Genomic DNA, 7,475 nt, shown 5'->3' on the forward strand with positions numbered 1-7,475 from the left:
CTCCCCGGCCCCGGGCAGCTGAGTCGGCCAGGCCGTGCGCCTCCGGCCCTCCCCGCCGGGGCCACCTGCCGCGACACCCGACACCCGGAACGCGCTGCTGGCTCAGCGGGACGGCCCCCCTCTCCTCCTCCTTCTCCTCCGAGTCGCCCTCGTCCTTCGCTAGGCCGGGGGATGCCCGCCGCTCCCGGCTTCCCGAAGCCGCCCTGCCCGCTCCCTGCACAGGCTTCGGGCAGAGCTGGCCCGAAGGGAACCCCGCGGAGAGGGACGCATCTCCCTAACGGAGTCCACCGTTGCTCGGGTTTGCTCCACGCAGCCTTTGGGACCTCCAGAGATCTGGGCCTTCCGTCCTGGGCTGGGAAGGATGGGAGAAGGGATGGCGATCCATTGGCAGGAGACAAGATTTATTTTTATTTTTTTATTTTAATCCCATTTATATAACGCCCTTCTCCGAAGACTCAGGGCGGCTTACAATTTAAGCACAAACCAATGTGCTTAAGCAATAGCCTTCATTCTATGTATATGCCTGCTTATTAGGGCTTTCACACACACACCCTAAGCGGCATTATTACAAAGTCAGCTTAATTGCCCCCAACAATCTGGGTCCTCATTTTACCTACCTCGGAAGGATGGAAGGCTGAGTCAACCTTGAGCCTGGTGGGATGCGAACCTGCACTAATTGCAGGCAGCTGGTGTTACTTAAGGAGGCATTAGCCCACTGTTCCGCCAAGGCTCTAAGATGGGGGGAAAGGATTCCTATGCTGCCTTCACTACTACTTGCGCTGATGTTGTCTTTGACGAGCCTTTCTTATGAAACCCCAAACTCTCAGTAGTCATAGGCAGGGCTTTTTTTTTTCCTCATAGAACGCTCAGAACGGAGTTCCGGCACCTTTTTGGGATGGAACCTTGTAGGGTAGGCAAGGTGGTTTGTATGACATGTGTGAGTTCCGGCACCTTTTTCTTTTACAAAAAAAGCACTGGTCATAGGGAAAGGTAAAGGTTCCCCCGCACATGCGTGCTAGTCGTTTTCCAACTCTAGGGACCGGTGCTCATCTCCGTTTCAAAGCCGAAGAGCCAGCGCTTGTCCGAGGACGTCTCCGTGGTCATGTGGCCGGCATGACTAGATGCCAAAGGCACACGGAACGCTGTTACCTTCCCACCGGAGTGGTCCCTATTTTTCTACTTGCATTTTTACGTGCTTTCAAACTGCTAGGTTGGCAGAAGCTGGGACGAGTAACAGGCGCTCACTCTGCTACACGGCACTCGAGATTCGACCCGCCAAACTGCCGACAAGCTGATCGACAAGCTCAGCGACCTAACCCACTGAGCCACCGCATCCCTCAGTAGTCATATCCCTCCTTAAATGTTTCTGGTCCATTACCAGAGAGCCAGTACGGTTGTAGTAGTTAAGACGCTGGCTTAGAAAGCAGGAGATGGCGAGTTGTAGTTCTACCTTTGGCATGAAAGTGGGCTAGGTGACTTTGAGCCAATCACCAGGAGACTGTAAGTTCTAGTCCCCCCCCCCATTTTTGTACAAGGTTTGCATCCTGTGGAGAAAAGGTCAGCGCTCAGAGCCCACATCCTGCCAGCGCAAAGTCCCGTTTCCTCCTTTTTTGCCTAATGGTGTCATAAAAGTTCTCATAGCTTCTTCCCTGCCATTAACACTGAACTAATTCTCCATTAAATCATTATTTGGGTGAGTTTTAGCCAGTCTCTCGGTCTCTCTCTCAGTTCAACCCATCTCACAAGGTGGTTGTTGGGAAAAAAGGAGGAAGGAGAATTACGTATGTTCGTTGCCTTGAGTTATTTATAAAGGAATAAGCTGGGATAAAAATCAAATGAAAATTAAATAAACCTTGGCTCCTCCCCCCACCCCCACCCCATTGAAATCTAGGTTCAGCTCTTTTCCAAGTTCAGTCCAGAACAAGCTGGACTGTTTTGTCTTTAAAAAAAGAAAAAAAAAGAAAACAGTGATAAACTTTCAGGGGGTCTTGGAAGAAGTCAAAAACTCCATCCCCCCAAAAAGAAACCCTATCCAAAGCGATCTACCTAGCGATGCCTTTTTCTTCCACAGCCCTTTCTTAAAATTCTTCTCCGAAGTGTCATGCAGAGGAGTCCCCGCTCAGAAATGGTTTGAATTTACATCCTTAGACATGTAAAGCCTGCTTACAAAATTCTTCAGAGGTGAAAGGCTTTCCTGTGGAGGAACTTACAAATCAGCAAAGAAGTGTATGGTGTTATTGCATAATTTCTCATCCGAGTTAAAGAGTTTTTGGAAGATTTGCTAATAGCTGCTTAGAAGAAACAATTCTGAATGAAAAAATCCATGTCCTTGGGGAAGTTTAGATCTTTATTGAATATTCAAAGACCAGAATTCGTGGTCAGGAGAGCAAAAGCTTTTCTTTTTAAGACATTTTTGGGGATCTCCTCCCCCTTTTTATATGTTTGCATCTGCAGAGGAATCTCTCAGAGCCCTGATCCTGCCAGCACAAAATCCAATTTCCTCCTTTTGGCCTAATTGTGTCATAAAAGTTCTCATAGCTTCTTCCCTGCCATTAACACCAAACTAATTCTCCATTAAATCGTAAAGCTTTTCATGGGGCCCCTGGCAAAATGGCTGCCTCACCCTAAGAAGCATCTTTGGCCTTTGAATGACTTGCCAGGGGCTGCCCTTCAAAAGCAGGAGGTGGGGGACCATCAGAAAAACGAAAGGTGACCTTGATTTAATTTCATTAATAAGGGTAGTTAATCTTGATGAGATAATTATTAAAAGTTGGGGATTTAATCGTTTTCTGATTTGGGCAGAGTGGTTGGAGGCAGCTCTGAAGCCCCAGGTGGACTAGCCTCATTAGGTTTGCTTTATTCTCCCTTAGCTCTTTCCTCTGTCTTTTCAAAAAAAAAAGTTAAATGGAGTTTCTGTAAATCTGAACTGATGGCTTTCACACATTTGCAAGTTTCCTTGCTCCATTAGCCTCATTTTCTCTTGTTCTTCCTTCCTCCCTCCCTCCAACCCCCACCTCTTCTGGGTTCTCCATTTGTTGCATAAAACACAACCCCACATTCAGCCACAGGTCCCTGGACGCCATTCACCAATGGCTGCATCTCAACCTGGTGGACGGGTGTGGGGAGAGTTGTGAAGTGTGGCTGGGCTGCGCTCTGTCTGACTTGCAACTGACTTGGTCGTATGCTGGGGACAGAGGCAGTGTCTCAGAAGGTGGGGACGGTGTCAGCATATAGGAAGAAATACTGCTAGTCCGGGGGTATGCTGGCTCAGGAATTCTGGGAGTTGAAGTCCACGAGTCATAAAAGAGCCAAGGTTGCCTACCCCTGTGCTAGTCCTTGATATACGACCATAACTGAGCCCTCAATTTCAGTCAGTGCCCAATTTTACAACCTCCTTTGTGGTGGTTGTTAAGTGGATGTGGCAATCGTAAAGTGAACGCTGTGGTTGGTAAGCGAACGCGGTCATCGTTCAGTGAACCTAGCGATTGCTATGGCATTTACTGAAGTTTACTGGTGTTTATTTCCAGTCACTGGCAAAAAGACAATAAATTGTGACCCTGTGAGTGCAAGGGGTCCCAGACATCCTACCTTTGAATACAGAACACAAGTACGGGTAGTCCTCAACTTACGACAGTTCGTTTAGGGGCTGTTCAAAATTACAGCGGCACTGAAAAAAGTGACTTACGACCATATTTCACACTTACGACCTTTGCAGCATTCCCAGGGTCTCGTGATTTGCATTCGGGCACTTGACAACTGGGTCCTATTTATGACGGTTGCGGCATCCTGGAGTCATGTGATCATCTCTCGGGGGCCTTCTAACTAGCAAAGTCAATGGGGGAAGCCAGCTTCACTTAGCAACCTTATTACTACTAACTTAACAACTGCAGGGATTCACTGAGCAGCTGTGGCAAGAAAGGTCATAAAGTGGGTCAAAACTCACTTAAACAAACCTCTCACTTGGCAACATCAATTTTTGGCTCGGATGTGGTTGTAAGTCGACGACTACAGTACCTTTTTCAGCATCCGTCATAACTTCAAATGGTTGCTAAGCAACCAGTCATAGGTGGAGGACCATTTGTAAGTAAATTTATGCCCAGTGAAAATCTGCCCGTGGAAGGGAGAGAAACCTGCTGGCCTGGGTGCACCAGCACCTCAGTGGCACGACACACGTGGGACGTTGGTGCTCGCAGGGGAGAACCCCCCGCGTTTTCGGGCAACCTGAGCGTGACTTGCAGCATTTGCCCAGTGGACAAGCCATCAGCACCATCCATAATTGCAGGGAAGGGCTGCTTCTGGTTGTGAATTCACAGCCGCTACTGGGCCAAGTGAAGGAGCCAAACGGGCCGTAGCAGAGAGGCATCTGCTGCGTTGTGGGGTGCAGGAGTCTTTTATAACTTATAGCAGCCCTGGGGGTGGGGGGGGAGGGCGGATTTCCCTTAACCAAATATCCTCCGTACTGTAGCTACGTGAAAGGAGGAGTGTCAGCTGAAGAACAAGACTGAAAACAAAGCAGAGAGGAAGAGCAGATCCTAAAACAGGTAGTAATTGTGAAGTTGGACCCCTGGAGATTTATTGCCAGGGGACTGGGAAAGGGTTGCAACATTGTGCTTCAAGTCGGTCCCGCGAGACTTTTTTGTTCTTTTTCTGCAGGCTCCAGGCCCACCCCTTGGCACTGGAAAATATATATATATATATATTTTCTCGTATTTATATAGCAAAGTTCTTTCCCCTTGCAAAAAAGGCAGACCCAAGGGCACCGAGCTTAGGTGGCCCTGCTTGTGGACAGGGCAATCCCCCTTCTCACGAGAGAGGTTGCCTGTCACACCAGACTCTCCCTCTTCAGAGCAGACACCGCCGAACCCAGAGCAAATTGCGGGGACTCGCTGGGTTGCCTTTGCCCTTTCCCATCCGCTACTGTCAGGCCACAGGCAGTGTTTCTTCACACAACAGGTGTCACCTGTTGCCAGCTGTCTGAGGCCCGCGCTGGATTTCACTGACGTGGCAGATCAGGTTCTGATCAGGGTATTTAAAGTCAGACACGCTTGCTGCCCTGCGTCCCGCTTGGGCCCTGCCCCTTGGCACCACCTATGCCCCACCTTCCCCCGGAGCTGGACTTGCAGCCTGTGTGTGTGGTTTGTTTCTGTGTGTCCCCCTGGCAATGTGAACCTGACAGGATGGGCACGAAAACCTCTTGTTAGATTTGTCTTGCCTTGGTGATGTATTGGGCTGTATGGATGAACAACACTGACCCCTCCTGGCCATGTGTGAAAAGGTCATCTCTACCCCCACATTTGTATGGGACACTGAAGTGTCCGAGTTTGTGTGTCCCCATCCGTGTTTGTGTGTGTGTGTGTGTGTGAGAGAGAGTTTGTAAGTAGTGCAAGAGAAGACAAAGCAAGAGCTCTTTTGTCCCTGTAAAGTTGCTTTCTGTGGCTCTCATCTCCTAATCTATTTTGGACTCAAATACATACATCACCCTGTCAACAAAAGTGCGTATAGTCAAGTCTATGGTCTTCCCAGTTGCAATGTATGGCAGTGAAAGTTGGACCATAAGAAAGGCTGAGCGCCAAAGAATTGAGGCCTTTGAACTGTGGTGCTAGAGAAGACTCCTGCGAGTCCCTTGGACTGCGAGGTGATCAAACCGGTCAGTCCGAGAGGAGATCAACCCTGACTGCTCTTTAGAAGGCCAGATCCTGAAGTTGAAACTCAAATACTTTGGCCACCTAATGAGAAGGAAGGATTCACTGGAGAAGAGCCTAATGCTGGGAAAGGTTGACGGCAAGAGAAGGAGGGGATGACAGAGAATGAGGTGGCTGGATGGAGTCACTGAAGCAGTAGGCCTGAACTTAAAAGGGACTCCAGAAGATGGTAGAGGACAGGAAGGCCTGGAGGAACATTGTCCATGGGGTCGCGATGGGCTGGACACGACTTCGCAGCTAACAACAACATACGCATTCCCAAGTAAAAATATAGACAAGGGTGAAAGGTGCGTCCATATACAAATCTGTTTTTCCTCTTGAGATTCACATACTCCAGCCCTTTTACTTTCTTTCAGGTAGTCCTCGACTTAGGACCGGGTGCTTAGCAACCATTTGAAGTTACGACAGACTCTCCGGGGGTACTTACGACCTGCTTCCAAAGTTTCCACGGTTGTCCTCTTCCCACAGTCGTGTTTCTACGTTTCAGGCACTCAGCAACCAACCCTCATTTATGGCCATTTGCAGTCTGCTGCAATAGCGTGACTGTTTTAGGACGGTTTTGCAGGAAACCAACATTGTACTTCCACTTTTCGGCAAAACGCTTAATAACTGTGATGTTCACTCAACAACCGCTGCAAAAATCAGGTTGGCCAAGTGGGTGACCCGCTTTATAATTGTCACGACTTTTTGGTTGTACTGTAAGTCGAGGACTACCTGCCTTTCGAAGTGGAAGATGGTTGGTTGATACACACACGCTAATGTGTGTACGTCTTTTCCTCTGCCCTCCAACATGCATGATCTTTGTGTTTGTGTGAGCTGTGTTACCTGGCATGGTCCTTCTCCCCAAGACTGGGCAGCCAGACCCGTGGCTTTGCTTGATTAGAATTCAGAGCTTCACGATCCAGAGCTAAAACTCCTGATTTACTTGTGGCCAATTGGCCCAGGTCTTTTCTTTCACCTGGATCTCCCTCTCTATAATCATGAGTTCTAGGCCTGCCACAGGCATGAAAGCCAGCTGGGTGACCTTGGGCCAGTCACTTTCTCTCAGCCCAACTCACCTCACAGGCTTGTTGTTGTTGGGAAAATAGGAGGAAGGAGGTGTGTTGGATATGTTCACCATCTCGGGTTACTTATTAAAATAATAAAGGCGGGATATAAATAAATAAGTCAAAAAAATAAAATAAACGATGTCTCTGGTGAGCAGTTCTGGATTACCTGCCTTGGCTGCAATATCCTTGGTGCAAAGCATTCGTACGTACCAAGGGCTACTACTCTAAGCCAGCCCTTGGTACAATGCCGGGAGCTTGGTTGGACCTCCAGAGAGGGGAGGGGCATGAGCTCATAGGTCTTCCCCAGGCTCGTATTTCGGAGATTAATTCCAGGCACAGCCGTGAAACCGATGCTATTGACAAAGATAGCACACTTGTGGTCTGGGACAATGGAAAAGAGGCACGTCCCAGCGATAGTCAACCTCTCCCAGAGAAATCAAAGAACAGCACCCTGAATGTTTACATTGAACGTTTTTACATTTTACAAGACGTCTCACATTAAGTACAGACAGCCTCATCAGACCCAAGTCAACACGCTTTGGGGCCGTGTTTCTCAGCTTCGGCAACTTTAAGACCTGTGGACTTCAACTTTAAAGCCCACACATCGTAAAGTTGCCGAGGTGGAGAAACACGGCCCTAGAGAGTCCGAAGTAGCCAGGATACACATTTCCCCCCCTAGTTATCCTGCTTCCTACACTTCTGCCTTCTGGGTAACATGGTTGCT

Source organism: Vipera berus (genome assembly GCF_964194415.1).
Source record: "Vipera berus genome assembly, chromosome: Z".
Lineage (NCBI taxonomy): Eukaryota > Metazoa > Chordata > Lepidosauria > Squamata > Viperidae > Vipera > Vipera berus.